Raw genomic sequence first — 16,245 nt, forward strand, 5'->3', positions numbered from 1 at the left:
TTCTTCTCTTTTCTTTCTTCTTCCTAATGCTCTTCTTCCTTTCTCATTCTTTTACTTTTATTTTGTGCGTTCTCTCTTTCTCCTCCTCACCTCAGTCTTCTTGAGCAGTCTAAGTCAAATCAAATGCAACCTGATGAAGTTATTATTATTGTAAAAGTGTGTCTCTGTCGTCCCACAGATGGAGGAGGGCAGTCCTGCAGTGCGTCTGGGGACTCTCATCGCCCTCATGGTGGAGGAAGGGGAGGACTGGAAGATGGTGGAGATCCTGCCCCCTGGGTGCAGCCACGCCCACCCAGGCTCCTCCCCCTCCGGTGGTCCGAACTGCACCCCCACCACCTCCCCCAAGAGTAGCCTCCACAGGACCGTGAGTCTCACCTCACACTCCTTCTCTTCTTCCTCTCCTCCACTCGTCCATTCCTCCATCACACTGTACTCTTTTCTTCATCAATTAATCAATTAATCCGAAAATGTAAATTAATTTGTATAGTGCTTTTCACAAATACACAACAACCTTGGCATGAACCCCTAAAGAGCAAGCAACTGCCTCAGTGGTAAGGAATAAACTCCCTAGGTAGGAAGAAACCTTGAGAGGAACTAGACTAGAGCTGAAGCCTATCCTCTTTTGCCTGGCCAGATAAATGTTCAGAATACATAGCTATAATCTTTAGAAACAAAGATTTAAAAACTCAGACGCGTTTCGGCTGCATTGCCTTCGTCAGGTACTCCCTGAGTATTTAAATCTTTGTTTCCATAGAACATGCCATAAAAATGAAGGCATTTTAATTACTTATATGAAGAGTGCCTTGGTCCTCCTTTCTTTGTGATGACCAATTTCCACGTTTTACCTTTTGTCTACAAAGACCTACTATTGTGTACCTTAGCAGCGCTTCCTATCCTTCTTTTTTCTACTTTAGAGCCATTTAAATATAATAAATTGGAAGGTTGTGCATGACGATGGTAGATAAAGGAACCAATCTATCTTTTCAGACTGTCAGATTATTTATCTGGTCAATATGTCAGTGTATTATGTCTGTTTGTAACAGTGTGTTATACACTACATCACAAAGTATGTAGACACCTGCTCGTCGAGCATCTCATTCCAAAATCGTGGGCATTAATATGGAGTTGGACCTCCTTTGCTACTATAACAGTCTCCACTCTTCTGGGAAGGCTTTCCACTAGATGTTGGAACATTGCTTCGGGGACTTGCTTCCATTCAGCCACAAGAGCATTAGTGAGGTCGGGCACTGATGTTGGGCGATTAGGCCTGGCTCGCAGTCAGCGTTCCAAACCCAAAGGTTTTCTATGGGGTTGAGGTCAGGGCTCTGTGCAGGCCAGTCAAGATCTTCCACACCGATCTCGACAAACCATTTCAGTATGAAACTCGCTTTGTGCATGGGGGCATTGTCATGCTGAAACAGGAAAGGGCCTTCCCAAACTGTTGCTAGAAAGTTGGAAGCACAGAATCATCTAGAATGTAATTGTATGCTATAGCGTTAAGATTTCACTTCAATGGAACTAAGGGACGTAGCCCGAACCATGAAAAACAGGCCCAGACCATTATTCCTCCTCCACCAAACTTTACAGTTGGCACTATGCATTGGGGCAGGTGGTGTTCTCCTGGCATCCGCCAAAGTCCAATTTGTCCATTCGATTGCCAGATGGTGAAGTGTGTTTCATCACTCCAGAGAATGCATTTACACTGCTCCAGAGTCCATGGCGGTGAGCTTTACACCACTTCAGCCGACGCTTGGCTTGTGTGCGGCAGCTCGGCCATGGAAACCCATATCATGAAACTCCCGACTAACAGTTATTGTGCTGACGTTGCTTCCAGAGGCAGTCTGAAACTCGGTAGTGAGTGTTGCAACCGAGGACAGACGATGTTTATGCGCTACGTGCTTCAGCACTCGTAGGTCCCGTTCTGTGAGATTGTGTGGCCTACCACTTTGCGGCTGAGCCGTTGTTGCTCCTAGATGTTTCCACTTCACAATAACAGCACTTACAGTTGACCGGAGCAGCTCTAGCAGGGCAGAAAGTTGACTAACTGACTTGTTGAAAAGTTGGCATCCTATGACGGTGCCACGTTGAAAGTCACAGCTTCGGAAAGTATTCAGACCCCTTGACTTTTTCCACATTTTGTTTGGTTACAGCCTTATTCTACAGTTGATTAAATTGTTTTTTTTCCCTCATCAATCTACACACAATACCCCATAATGACGTAGCAAAAACAGTTTTTTAGAAATGTTCCATAATTTATAAAAAATAAAATTTGAAATATCACATTTACATATGTTTTCAGACCCTTTACTCAGTACTTTTTTGAAGCACCTTTGGCAGCGATTACAGCCTTGAGTCTTCTTGGGTATGACACTACAAGCTTGGCACACCTGTATTTGGGGAGTTTCTCCCATTCTTCTCTGCAGATCCTCTCAAGCTCTGTCAGGTTGGATGGGGAGCGTTGCTGCACAGCTATTTTCAGGTCTCTCCAGAGATGTTTGATCAGGTTCAAGTCCGGGCTCTGGACATTCAAAGACTTGTCCCGAAGCCACACCTGCGTTGTCTTGGCTGTGTGCTTAGGGTCGTTGTCCTGTTGGAAGGTGAACCTTTGCCCCAGTCTGAGGTCCTGAGCGCTCTGGAGCATCTCTCTGTGCTTTGCTCCATTCATCTTTCCCTCGATCCTGACTAGTCTCCCACTCCCTGCTGCCGAAAGACATCCCCACAGCATGATGCTGCCACCACCATGCTTCACCGTAGGGATGGTGCCAGGTTTCCTCCAGACGTGACGCTTGGCATTCAGGTCAAATAGTTCAATCTTGGTTTCATCAGACCAGATAATCTTGTTTCTCATGGTCTGAGAGTCTTTAGGTGCCTTTTGGCAAACTCCAAGCGGGCTGTCATGTGACCTTATATAGACAGGTGTGTGCCTTTCCAAATCATCTCCAATCAATTGAATATAACACAGGTGGACACCAATCAAGTTGTATAAACATTTCAAGGATGTTCAATGGAAACAGGATTCACCTGAGCTCAATTTCAAGTCACAAAGCAAAAGGTCTGAATACTTATGTAAATAAGGTATTCCTGTTTTTTTTTTTTTTTATACATTTGCAAACATTTCTAAAAAAAAACTGTTTTTGCGTTGTCATTGTGGGGTATTGTTTGTAGATTGCAAAGGAAATTGTTTTATTTAATCCATTTTAGAATAAGGCTGTAACTAAATAACAAAATGTGGAAAAAGTCAATGGGTCTGAATACTTTCCGCAGGCACTGTATAGTGTAAGTGAAAATGTAATTGGATTATACATTTAATTTGAATGTTTAGGGACTCTTGGAAGATTTTTCCAAATGAGGACTAAAAGATATCCTAATAAAATAAAATATTCTCGGACCAATCAGGACATTACGGTGAGACTAACTTTGTGTGACTAACCCTGTCTTTCTGTGTGTATTTTGTCTTCTCCCCCCAGGTTGCGGCTGAGCCCGGCAGCCAGACACATCCTGGACACACACGGTCTGGACCCCCAGCTGGCCACACCCACCGGACACAGGGGCATGTTCAGGGTGGTGATATGTTCCAAATGTTGCAGATAGTAATGTAATGAATATGGTGTACATGAATCCCCTATTCTAATGTAGCTCTAATCAAGCTACATGACAGACGATCATATCATTATCGTGTAACTACAGAGTGTGGGTACTGGGTTGTGTACACTCTTTCCATGACAGACTGACCAGGTGAAAGCTATGATCCCTTATTGATGTCACTTGTTAAATCCACTTCAATCAGTGTAGATGAAGGGGAGGAGACAGGTTAAAGAATGATTTTTAAGCCTTGAGACAATTGAGACATGGATTGTGTATGTGTGCCATTCAGAGGGTGAATGGGCAAGACACAGAATTGAAGTGCCGTCGAAGGGGGTTTGGTAGTTGGTGCCAGGCACACTGGTTTGTGTCAAGAACTGCAACTCTGCTGGGTTTTTCACTCTCAACAGTTTCCTGTGTGTATTAAGAATGGTCCACCACCCAATGGACATCCATCCAACTTGACACAACTGTGGGAAGCATTGGAGTCATGGCCCAGCATCCCTGTGGAACGCTTTTGACACCTTGTAGGTTCCATGCCCCGACGAATTGTGGCTGTTCTGAGGGCAAAGGGAGGGGGGGGGACTCAGTATTAGGAAGGTTTTCCTAATGTTTGTAATACTCACTGTGTGTCTTATACAACACTGAACAAGGTCAAGGAAAGAGTACAGATCTCTCTGAGGAGGAAATAACTAACTAACTGTTTGTTTGGGACGAACAAATCATGTCCCAGGATGATAATGATTTTGACTAGGGGAGGTGTGTGATAGAAAGCTGTGCAGTTCAAATAACTTCCAGGTACAATCATTAAGAGGCCAGATTAAAGCGGATGCTCACCTCAGACATGAGCACACACATTCTTGTAAAATGCAGAGCTGACCATTTGTTAATTCAAAAAAGCAAGTGTGAGAGAGGAGACAGCGTGAATGAAAGGGAGAGAGAAAGAGAGAGTAAGGTATGAGGTTAGTGAGTGAAGTGACAGAATTTGACTGAGTAAAAAAGTGAGCGAGTTGCAAGGTGCTTTAACCATGTTATGTTGGTGGGCTCACACAAGAGGAAGCTGTGAAACTGCACACACAGACACACACATCCATGCAAACGATTCTAATGGCCACCTGCTGTCACGCGGGTCTGATGGAACGTTCTTGTTACCCACCTCACACCCTGCTGGGGAATCTCATTAAGACACAGCTGTCTCCATGGCAATCCGGTCTCGGGAGCTCACTGGTGGCCATAGAAACGCAGCCCATATGTTTTGGGAGACGTGTGTGCGTGTCTGAGTGTTTCCGTGTGTCATTTCGTTAGTCGCACGTGTTTGTACACGTGTGTGTGTGTGTGTGTGTGTGTGTCTGTGAAAGAGAGTGTGTAAGGAGGTACTGCATGAGGAAGCACACCCAATGCAGAAAGATCACCTAAGGTAGACATTGCAGTAAAGTATTTAGCCTACTTTAGTGAGTGGAGATGACCAGGTAAAGGAAACCTCAGCCCTTTCCATGCCTACCTTGATATTTTACAGGCTATGTGACATGGTTTCATGTATCCTTTGTCAAACACATGCTTGGTTACAGTATATTGGTTATTTTGTCACCCCGATTATGTCGATGCTCTTGACCTCCTAGCCCTGTTTTCTTAGACTTAAAGGTGCTAGACATGGGATGTATTTTTTATTTTTGCATCGTAATTTCAGAAAATGTCCACAATATACTGCCGCTAATAGTGGAATGATGGTGTTTCACAGTATTACTTACCCGCCAGTGTTGTGATTGACTGTGATATTTGCCTATTGATTTTTCCCGCCGGAGTGGCATCAGCTGTTCTGACTTTGTAGCTGTGTTAATTAGTGGAAATCACTGTCATTTCCTGGTTGCAAAATTCTACACTATTCGCTAAATTTCAGTTTATGTGAGAAAACAAGCACTGAATAGTGTATGGAATCATTGTACCATCTAAATCACTGTGAAATCTATTTTCAGTAACAGAAAATATCATTGTTACAGCTATTTGAAGCTGATGGAGCAAAACTGAAAGGAAGTTTTGCTCCACCGCTCTGGGACCTATAGTGCCACCTCTGAAATCACCACACAATGTTACAAAAGAAAACACATATCCTATTTGTACGATCTACATTTTACATGTGATGGGCTTCCATAGTTTTACGTGGCTCAGTGCAGCACTGCCCTGCTTCAAGGGGGGCCACTGTCGGCCGAGTGTCGTGCACTACCTCCAGCGGTAGCAATCAAGACGTAGCGAGTACGCAAGTTTACATTTGAGTAATATGTGTAGCCGGCAGTACTTCTGCTAAGTGTGAAGAGGCTCAAAGTGGCCAGACTGGGCTTCTCTCCCTTCCTACCTGCCTTTGTCCTGTTATCAGATAAGATTGAGACCAGGGGAAGTGGTCCCCTACCTCCCATTGGCCTCCTGTTCTTGTGTGGGCCCACTATAGAAGGCCTGAACAACAGAACACAGAACAACACAGAGGGCCCATGGATGAGATCATAGTGGTTAGGCAAAACCACAACTGTCTGAGTATGTTTGGAATATTTATTTATAGCACAGAAGGAAGGACACGTTGACCAATAGAATAGGTGAACTTTTGTACTATGGGGAATAGTAGATTGACATAGGCTAGTGCTTTTGCTGTTCGTTAAGCCTAGTCATCTTGTTGGCTGAATGTACCCTACTTCTTAGCTGAAATGCCTGTGAGAAGGACCCGATCATGTGACGGGCATTGGTTAATAAGAATTGCGATATCTGAGAGAGCCGTGTGAGTGAGAGGTACTTCGGAGCATGGCAGCTGGGTGAAGGGAATTATTACTATTATATTCCGCCCAAGGGCACAACGGTCACTTTGGCCACAAAAGGCATGGATTTTTTAGGGGGCATTATGGCCACATAAGGGGGATGCCACCAGAAAATTAGAGGCCTGGTGAGAATATTATCAAGTGCTTGTGAAATTGTGAATGAGAGACTGATGAAGTGTGTGCAGCCTGCACACAAAAAAAACAAATCAGAGCTCATGCCTTTCTTGCTACTTTTTTCAAATCATCATTAGTCACATCATGCAGCCTTAGAAAGTGTAAAATCAAAACATATAGCCCAACGTTTGTATAACGACTAAAGTTGCATAAATAACTCTAAATTAAGCATATAGGAGGACCTGTTTCTTTGTTAACTTCTCAACACAGAATAGCCACATGTGCGCACTTCCTTGGAAATCATTTGGAGAAAATATCCTTTCTATTTTATTCAGCTACTGTATGTTCAGTTGTATACTTCATACTATAAAATAAATAAAAAATAATGCCATGGAATTCTAAGCAAAAATCAGCTAAATGAACTGCTGTAGCCCACAGCCATATTGCATAGCCATATCAGGGCCTAACATAAGGACAACTCAAGAGTATGCTATTCTGTTCTGAAATAGACTACATTTTCTTCATGTTTCTTTAGACCTGTCTAAAATAAATAATGTATTTATTGTGATGGTGTAGGCTATATTAAATTGATTAATTATACTTTTTGAAATGTAGATGTTCCAAATGTCTGCATCAGTGGCTTGTAGGCTATGCATGGAAGTCAGGAGATGCTATACGTGTTTATGTTAATTAACGGTCAATTACCGTGAGACCGGCAGTTATTTGCTTGACAATGACAGGCTGACAAAATTTCATGACCGCAACAGCCCTAGCTGTGTACCACGTGAGTCGTGTCAGCCAGGTTAATTCAGTGCTTGATTAACTATACCAATATCCCTCATACACACCCAATGCAGCAGGGAAGTAATTAAAAACAAACATGCGGATATTCCCACTCTGTTAAGTAACTCTTCAGTGTAGCCAACTGCTCATCTATTTTCTGGTGCCTCAGTGAGTTTTCTAACTAAAGTAAACATATGTTATGTGGAGCAGCTCTGCCACAAACTCAACTGTCAAATCATTAGTCTTTCTGTCTCTGTCTCTCTCTCTCTCTCTCTCTCTCTCTCTCTCTCTCTCTCTCTCTCGCTCTCTCTATTTAATTCAATCAATTCAAATGGGCTTTATTGGCATGGGAAACATTGCTAAAGCAAGTGAAATGGACAATAAACAAAAATTAAATAAACAATCAGAAATGAACAGTAAACAGTACTTTATCTCTTTCTCTGTCTGTCTCTCTGTCTGTCTCTCTTTCTCTCTGTGTCTTTTCCTCCACTCATCTTAATTTGATGGAGAAGGGGAATGCCCTGTGTTTCTGGAAAACATTGTTTACTATGAAACTCAAAAGAGGAGGGAAGTGAGTGGTGTGTAGGTGGGAGAGAAAGGTCTTGATAGGCTTTCATGCTTTCATTCCCCCTGCAATGTTTAACCTTGGAAAACACAAAGTATCCAATAACAATGACAGGTATGTGGCTGCACTCTTTCTCCCCCCTCTCGAAGACCGACAGGTATGGCATGTACAGAGAACACACATGACTGGGTAGTTACAGATTGATAAAGCACTACTACCTATCTCTACCATGCTTCACCTCACCTCAATGGCTTGGAAATGACTATTTATCACTTGCTGGATGTGTTCCAACATAATACATGGTTAATGGGATTGATTTATACAATTATGATACATGAATATCGTAGCATGTGCATTATTTTTGTAATATCTGTGGTAATGCCTTTTTCCCCTTAGGCTATAAATTAGACTATCGGGTGTTATTTCAAGGCATGCTGTACGTTTATTTTAGGTAGACTTTAGATTTAAGCCCAACCTGTCCGCAGCATTCATTTTCTAGATGTCTTATAGCCCTCTGATAAGTGATGTGAAAACTCTAAGCTTTAGTTTGATCAACATCAGCATTATGTGTTATGCCTTTACGGTATACCTCAACACAGAATGCCCTTCATAGAATGATAGACCATGGTAGATCTAGTGTTTGATGTTGAGAGACTCAGATATTTCCCTCTCTGTGGGGACATGAGGCTTTTTTTCACTGGAGTGTAGAGGTTTTCATGACCATCACTCTGTCCCAGATGGCAGTGTAGTCTGGGTTTCACTCAGGAACAGTCTGTGGTGTGTGTGCGCGTGTGTCTTTAATATTCCAGTCACCTCCTCGCAGACTTTGAGGCTCTTTTGCCTTGTCTGTCTGTCTGTCAGTGGGAGTGTAAATAGCCTGTGTGAAAAGCAGATACCTTGTGTGAGGAAGGATGGATCAGCCAACCAGTGAGCTAGCTAGCAGCACACAGTAGCCTATCAGTGGATGATGTCATCGCCACACACTGGGGACTCTGGGGTCAGGATTTATGAGCTGATCAATTGATGTTCTCCTCATCACACGGAAAATGCACTTCATATTGCATTGGGATTTATGGAGAACTGTACCTCACTCCATCATACAAAGGAATAGGAGGAATTTGGTGATGGTACATACATTTATATTGTGGGGTTATTCTTCAAGTTATAATGGGAAAATCTCCCCATGCAGCCCCCATCCCTTTTTAAAGAAACTCCACAGGGAGGTAATGACATAGTCAGTGGTGGTAAATCTCATATCTCCTCTTGTTCACTGGCTGGGTTCGCAGTGTTCTCTTAGCTTGAATAGGAGCTGTCATGCGAATTCAGATGCACATGTATCAGCAGAATGGGTAGGGAGAGAGGAGTGGCAGGTAGTGATTGGGCCACCCAAGCAAAGTGGCACAGGTCTTTCAGAGGGCATGTAGCTTCCTGTAGCTCACCTAACCTGAAGGAACTGGCCTCTTTTGCCTGCGTGCCTGCCTGCCTGCTTACTCTGCTCTGTAATTATTAGTGAATGCGTTCGCGCCTGCACATTTGTTTGTGTGTGTCTCTCTCTTAAGTGTGGTTAGGCGATTTCCAACATTCCAACAAGGTCCCCACAAACAATAACCAAACAATGAGAAACAGAGAGAGGGAGGGAAGGAGAGAGGGAGGGAAGGAGAGCGAGACTGCATGGAAAGGGAATATGAGAGCAGGGTGGGGGGCCCAGCCTTCTCCCTGCTGTATGAACGAGGGCAGCAGGGGCAGCTGGCTCAGACATAGATGTGGGGTAGGAGGGCCTCATTGCACTGGTGTGGAACTAGAGAGCTCTGCGCAACCACACCTGATACCTGCCTCACCCTCCCCGCCCCACCACCCGGCCTCAACACACTCTCCCTGAAAGAGAGATTAGGAATACTGGGGCAGAACTTTCCTGCTCTTTGTTTCTCTTCCTCCACCCTTTACTTTCTCACATGTCTCTATTGCTCTCTTTGTAGGAGTGATAATGTAATTGTCTAGAGTCTAATTGGCAGTGTCTGGTCATAAAGGTGACAATGTTGATTGTATTTTATTGTATTAAATCCAAATTTTACACCAGGCAACAGATGGGTCATTTCATGTAATCAGTCACTTTTGAGTGCTATTTGAAGTAGAAATTGTGCACCAATATTGAATTTAAAAGCATTTTCTATTAAATGAAGTGCCCTTTAATATAGACCACATGGAGAATTCAAGATCAGATTTTCTATATGACTAAAGACTTGCTAAAGTGCCAAACATGTCAACCTTCTTACATGAACTGAACTCTCATTTTAATATGGTAAAACTATTCCTTTTTTAAATTTTAATTAAATAAATGTTGATAATCTAATAGTCAAATCATAGTGTTAAAGCAGGTGAGCTGGTTCTACTCTTTGCCCATTTTCTGGTGTTTTGTGGTGGAAAACTGAGTGGGTCAAGCATAACATGTCAACACTGTTATCCATACAGTGCCTTCAGAAAGTATTCACAACCCTTGACTTTTTCCACATTTTGTTGTGTTACAGCCTGAATTTAAAATTGATTAAATTGAGATGTATTTATTTTGTTACTGGCCTACACAGAACACCCCATAATGCCAAACTGGAATTATGCTTTTTGAAATTTTTACAAAAATTAAAAGCTGAAATGGCTTGAGTTAATACAGTGAGGGAAAAAAGTATTTGATCCCCTGTTGATTTTGTATGTTTGCCCACTGACGAAGAAAGTATCAGTCTATAATTTTAATGTTAGGTTTATTTGAACAGTGAGAGACAGAATAACAGCAACAAAATCCAGAAAAACGCATGTAAAAAATGTTATAAATTGATTTGCATTTTAATGAGGGAAATAAGTATTTGACCCCCTCTCAATCAAAAAGATTTCTGGCTCCCATGTGTCTTTTACTCTTAAAGGGAGTGCTCCTAATCTCAGTTTGTTACCTGTATAAAAGACACCTGTCCACAGAAGCAATCAATCAATCAGATTCCAAACTCTCCACCATGGCCAAGACCAAAGAGCTCTCCAAGGATGTCAGGGACAAGATTGTAGACCTACACAAGGCTGGAATGGGCTACAAGACCATCGCCAAGCAGCTTGGTGAGAAGGTGACAACAGTTGGTGTGATTATTAGCAAACGGAAGAAACACAAAAGACCTGTCAATCTCCCTCTGCCTGGGGCTCCATGCAAGATCTCACCTCGTGGAGTTGCAATGATCATGAGAACGGTGAGGAATCAGCCCAGAACTACACGGGAGGATCTTGTCAATGATCTCAAGACAGCTGGGACCATAGTCACCAAGAAAACAATTGGTAACATACTACGCCGTGAATGACTAAAATCCTGCTGCTTCCACAAGGTCCCCCTGCTCAAGAAAGCACATATACAGGCCCGTCTGAAGTTTGCCAATGAACATCTGAATGATTCAGAGGAGAACTGGGTGAAAGTGTTGTGGTCAGATGAGACCAAAATGGAGCTCTTTGGCATCAACTCAACTCGCCGTGTTTGGAGGAGGAGGAATGCTGCCTATTACCCCAAGAACACCATCCCCAACGTCAAACATGGCGGTGGAAACATTATGCTTTGGGGGTGTTTTTCTGCTAAGGGGACAGGACATCTTCACCGCATCAAAGGGACGATGGACGGGGGCCATGTACCGTCAAGTCTTGGGTGAGAACCTCCTTCCCTCAGCCAGGGCATTGAAAATGGGTCGTGGATGGGTATTCCAGCATGACAATGACTCAAAACACACGGCCAAGGCAACAAAGGAGTGGCTCAAGAAGAAGCACATTAAGGTCCTGGAGTGGCCTAGCCAGTCTCCAGACCTTAATCCCATAGAAAATCTGTGGAGGGAGCTGAAGGTTCGAGTTGCCAAACGTCAGCCTCGAAACCTTAATGACTTGGAGAAGATCTGCAAAGAGGAGTGGGACAAAATCCCTCCTGAGATGTGTGCAAACCTGGTGGCAAACTACAAGAAACAGAAACGTCTGACCTCTGTGATTGCCAACAAGGGTTTTGCCACCAAGGACTAAGTCATGTTTTGCAGAGGGGTCAAATACTTATTTCCCTCATTAAAATGCAAATCAATTAATAATATTTTTGACATGCGTTTTCCTGGATTTTTTTGTTGTTATTCTGTCTCTCACTGTTCAAATAAACCTACCATTAAAATTATAGACTGATCATGTCTTTGTCAGTGGGCAAACGTACAAAATCAATAGGGGATCAAATACTTTTTTCCCTCACTGTATGTCAGGTTGGATGGGGAGCGTCGCTGCACAGCTATTTTCAGGTCTCTCCAGAGATGTTTTGATCGAGTTCAAGTCCGGGCTCTGGCTGCAGGGGATCAAATACTTTTTTCCCTCACTGTAAGTATTCAACCCCTTTGTTATGGCAACCCTAAATAAGTTCAGGAGTAAAAATTTGCTTAACAAGTCACATAATAAGCTGCATGGACTCACTCTGTGTGCAATAATAGTGTTTAACATGCTTTTTGAATGACTACCTCATCTCTGTGACCCACACATACAATTATCTGAAAGGTCCCTCATTTGAGCAGTGAATTTCAAACACAGATTCAACCACAAAGACCAGGGAGGTTTTTCAATGCCTCGCAAAGAAGGGCACCTATTGGTAGATGGGTCAACAACAAAAAATGCAGACAGGGATTTTTCCATGAGGCCAATGGTGACTTTAAAACAGTTGCAGAGTTGAATGGCTGTGATAGGAGAAAACTGAGGATGGATCAACAACATTGTAGGTACTCCACAATACTAACCTAATTGACAGAGTGAAAAGAAGGAAGCCTGTACAGAATACACATACAGTGGGGAGAACAAGTATTTCATACACTGCCGATTTTGCAGGTTTTCCTACTTACAAAGCATGTAGATGTCTGTAATTTGTATCATAGGTACACTTCAACTGTGAGAGACGGAATCTAAACAAAAATCCAGAAAATCACATTGTATGATTTTTAAGTAATTCATTTGCATTTTATTGCATGACATAAGTATTTGATCACCTACCAACCAGTAAGAATTCCGGCTCTCACAGACCTGTTAGTTTTTCTTTAAGAAGCCCTCCTGTTCTCCACTCATTACCTATATTAACTGCACCTGTTTGAACTCGTTACCTGTATAAAAGACACCTGTCCACACACTCAATCAAACAGACTCCAACCTCTCCACAATGGCCAGAGAGCTGTGTAAGGACATCAGGGATACAATTGTAGACCTGCACAAGGCTGGGATGGGCTACAGGACAATAGGCAAGCAGCTTGGTGAGAAGGCAACAACTGTTGGCGCAATTATTAGAAAATGGAAGAAGTTCAAGATGACGGTCAATCACCCTCGGTCTGGGGCTCCATGCAAGATCTCACCTCGTGGGGCATCAATGATCATGAGGAAGGTGAGGGATCAGCCCAGAACTACACGGCAGGACCTGGTCAATGACCTGAAGAGAGCTGGGACCACAGTCTCAAAGTAAACCATTAGTAACACACTACGCCGTCATGGATTAAAATCCTGCAGCGCACGCAAGCTCCCCCTGCTCAAGCCAGCGCATGTCCAGGCCCGTCTGAAGTTTGCCAATGACCATCTGGATGATCCAGAGGAGGAATGGGAGAATGTCATGTGGTCTGATGAGACAAACATAGAGCTTTTTGGTCTAAACGCCACTCGCCGTGTTTGGAGGAAGAAGAAGGATGAGTACAACCCCAAGAACACCATCCCAACCGTGAAGCATGGAGGTGGAAACATCATTCTTTAGGGATGCTTTTCTGCAAAGGGGACAGGACGACTGCACCGTATTGGGGGGAAGATGGATGGGGCCATGTATCGCGAGATCTTGGCCAACAACCTCCTTCTCTCAGTAAAAGCATTGAAGATGGGTCGTGGCTGGGTCTTCCAGCATGACAACGACCTGAAACACACAGCCAGGGCAACTAAGGAGTGGCTCCGTAAGAAGCATCTCAAGGTCCTCGAGTGGCCTAGCCAGTCTCCAGACCTGAACCCAATAGAAAATATTTGGAGAGAGCTGAAAGTCTGTATTGCCCAGCGACAGCCCCGAAACCTGAAGGATCTGGAGAAGGTCTGTATGGAGGAGTGGGCCAAAATCCCTGCTGCAGTGTGTGCAAACCTGGTCAAGACCTACAGGAAATGTATGATCTCTGTAATTGCAAAAAAGGTTTCTGTACCAAATATTAAGTTCTGCTTTTCTGATGGGGAAAAAAAGTATTTAGTCAGCCACCAATTGTGCAAGTTCTCCCACTTAAAAAGATGAGAGAGGCCTGTAATTTTCATCATAGGTACACGTCAACTATGACAGACAAAATGAGAAAAAAATTCCAGAAAATCACATTGTAGGATTTTTTGTGATTTTATTTGCAAATTATGGTGGAAAATAAGTATTTGGTCAATAACAAAAGTTTCTCAATACTTTGTTATATACCCTTTGTTGGCAATGACACAGGTCAAACGTTTTCTGTAAGTCTTCACAAGGTTTTCACACACTGTTGCTGGTATTTTGGCCCATTCCTCCATGCAGATCTCCTCTAGAGCAGTGATGTTTTGGGGCTGTCGCTGGGCAACACAGACTTTCAACTCCCTCCAAAGATTTTCTATGGGGTTGAGATCTGGAGACTGGCTAGGCCACTCCAGGACCTTGAAATGCTTCTTACGAAGCCACTCCTTCGTTGCCCGGGCGGTGTGTTTGGGATCATTGTCATGCTGAAAGACCCAGCCACGTTTCATCTTCAATGCCCTTGCTGATGGAAGGAGGTTTTCACTCAAAATCTCACGATACATGGCCCCATTCATTCTTTCCTTTACACGGATCTTTCGTCCTGGTCCCTTTGCAGAAAAACAGCCCCAAAGCATGATGTTTCCACCCCTATGCTTCACAGTAGGTATGGTGTTCTTTGGATGCAACTCAGCATTCTTTGTCCTCCATACACGACAAGTTGAGTTTTTACCAAAAAGTTATATTTTGGTTTCATCTGACCATATGACATTCTCCCAATCCTCTTCTGGATCATCCAAATGCACTCTAGCAAACTTGAGACGGGCCTGGACATGTACTGGCTTAAGCAGGGGGACACGTCTTGCACTGCAGGATTTGAGTCCCTGGCGGCGTAGTGTGTTACTGATGGTAGGCTTTGTTACTTTGGTCCCAGCTCTCTGCAGGTCATTCACTAGGTCCCCCCCGTGTGGTTCTGGGATTTTTGCTCACCATTCTTGTGATCATTTTGACCCCACGGGGTGAGATCTTGCGTGGAGCTCCAGATCGAGGGAGATTATCAGTGTTCTTGTATGTCTTCCATTTCCTAATAATTGCTCCCACAGTTGATTTCTTCAAACCAAGCTGCTTACCTATTGCAGATTCAGTCTTCCCAGCCTGGTGCAGGTCTACAATTTCAATTTTGTTTCTGGTGTCCTTTGACAGCTCTTTGGTCTTGGCCATAGTGGAGTTTGGAGTGTGACTGTTTGAGGTTGTGGACAGGTGTCTTTTATACTGATAACAAGTTCAAACAGGTGCCATTAATACAGGTAACGAGTGGAGGACAGAGGAGCCTGTTAAAGAAGAAGTTACAGGTCTGTGAGAGCCAGAAATCTTGCTTGTTTGTAGGTGACCAAATACTTATTTTCCACCATCATTTGCAAATAAATTCATTAAAAATCCTACAATGTGATTTTCTGGATTTTTTTTTCTCAATTTGTCTGTCATAGTTGACATGTACCTATGATGAAAATTACAGGCCTCTCTCATCTTTTTAAGTGGGAGAACTTGCACAATTGGTGGCTGACTAAATAATTTTTCCCCCCACTGTATTAAATACTTATGTTATGCAATAAAATGCAAATGAATTACTTAAAAATCATACAATGTGATTTTCTGGATTTTTGTTTTAGATTCTGTCTCTCACAGTTGAAGTGTACCTATGATAAAAATTACAGACCTCTACATGCTTTGTAAGTAGGAAAACCTGCAAAATCGGCAGTATATCAAATACTTGTTCTCCCCACTGTATTCCGAAATATGCATCCTGCAACAAGGCACTAAAGTAATACAGCAAAAAAATTCAAAGAAATTGACTTGATGTCCTGAATACAAAGTGTTATGTTTGGGGCCAATCCAACATATCTCGCTGAGTACGGCTCTTCATATTTTCAAGCATGGTTGTGGCTGCATCATGTTATGGGTTTGCTTGATTAGGATGTTTTTTTGTTTGTTGATAAAAATAAATGAATACAGCTAAGCACAGGCAATCCTAGAGGAAAACCTGATTCAGTCTGCTTTCCACCAGACACTGGGAAATGAATTCAAGTTTCAGCAGGACAATAACCTAAAACACAAGGCCAAATCTACACTGGAGTTACCAAGCAGACAGTGAATGTTCCTGA

The 16,245-nt window shown here is 43.1% G+C and overlaps 1 pseudogene across 1 annotated transcript in view; it reads left to right on the forward strand.

Moving 5' to 3' along the window:
* LOC311135294 (pyruvate dehydrogenase protein X component, mitochondrial-like) overlaps nucleotides 1-16,245 on the forward strand; it is a 94,329-nt pseudogene that overhangs the window by 49,553 nt on the left and 28,531 nt on the right. Inside the window, exons 4-5 of the transcript XR_014615405.1 lie at nucleotides 179-364; nucleotides 3,468-3,580. The product of XR_014615405.1 is annotated as a pyruvate dehydrogenase protein X component, mitochondrial-like (transcript). The remainder of the gene's footprint in view (nucleotides 1-178; nucleotides 365-3,467; nucleotides 3,581-16,245) is intronic.

The sequence above is a fragment of the Coregonus lavaretus genome (assembly GCF_964263955.1).
Source record: "Coregonus lavaretus genome assembly, chromosome: 9".
In the NCBI taxonomy this organism is placed as follows: Eukaryota; Metazoa; Chordata; class Actinopteri; order Salmoniformes; family Salmonidae; genus Coregonus; species Coregonus lavaretus.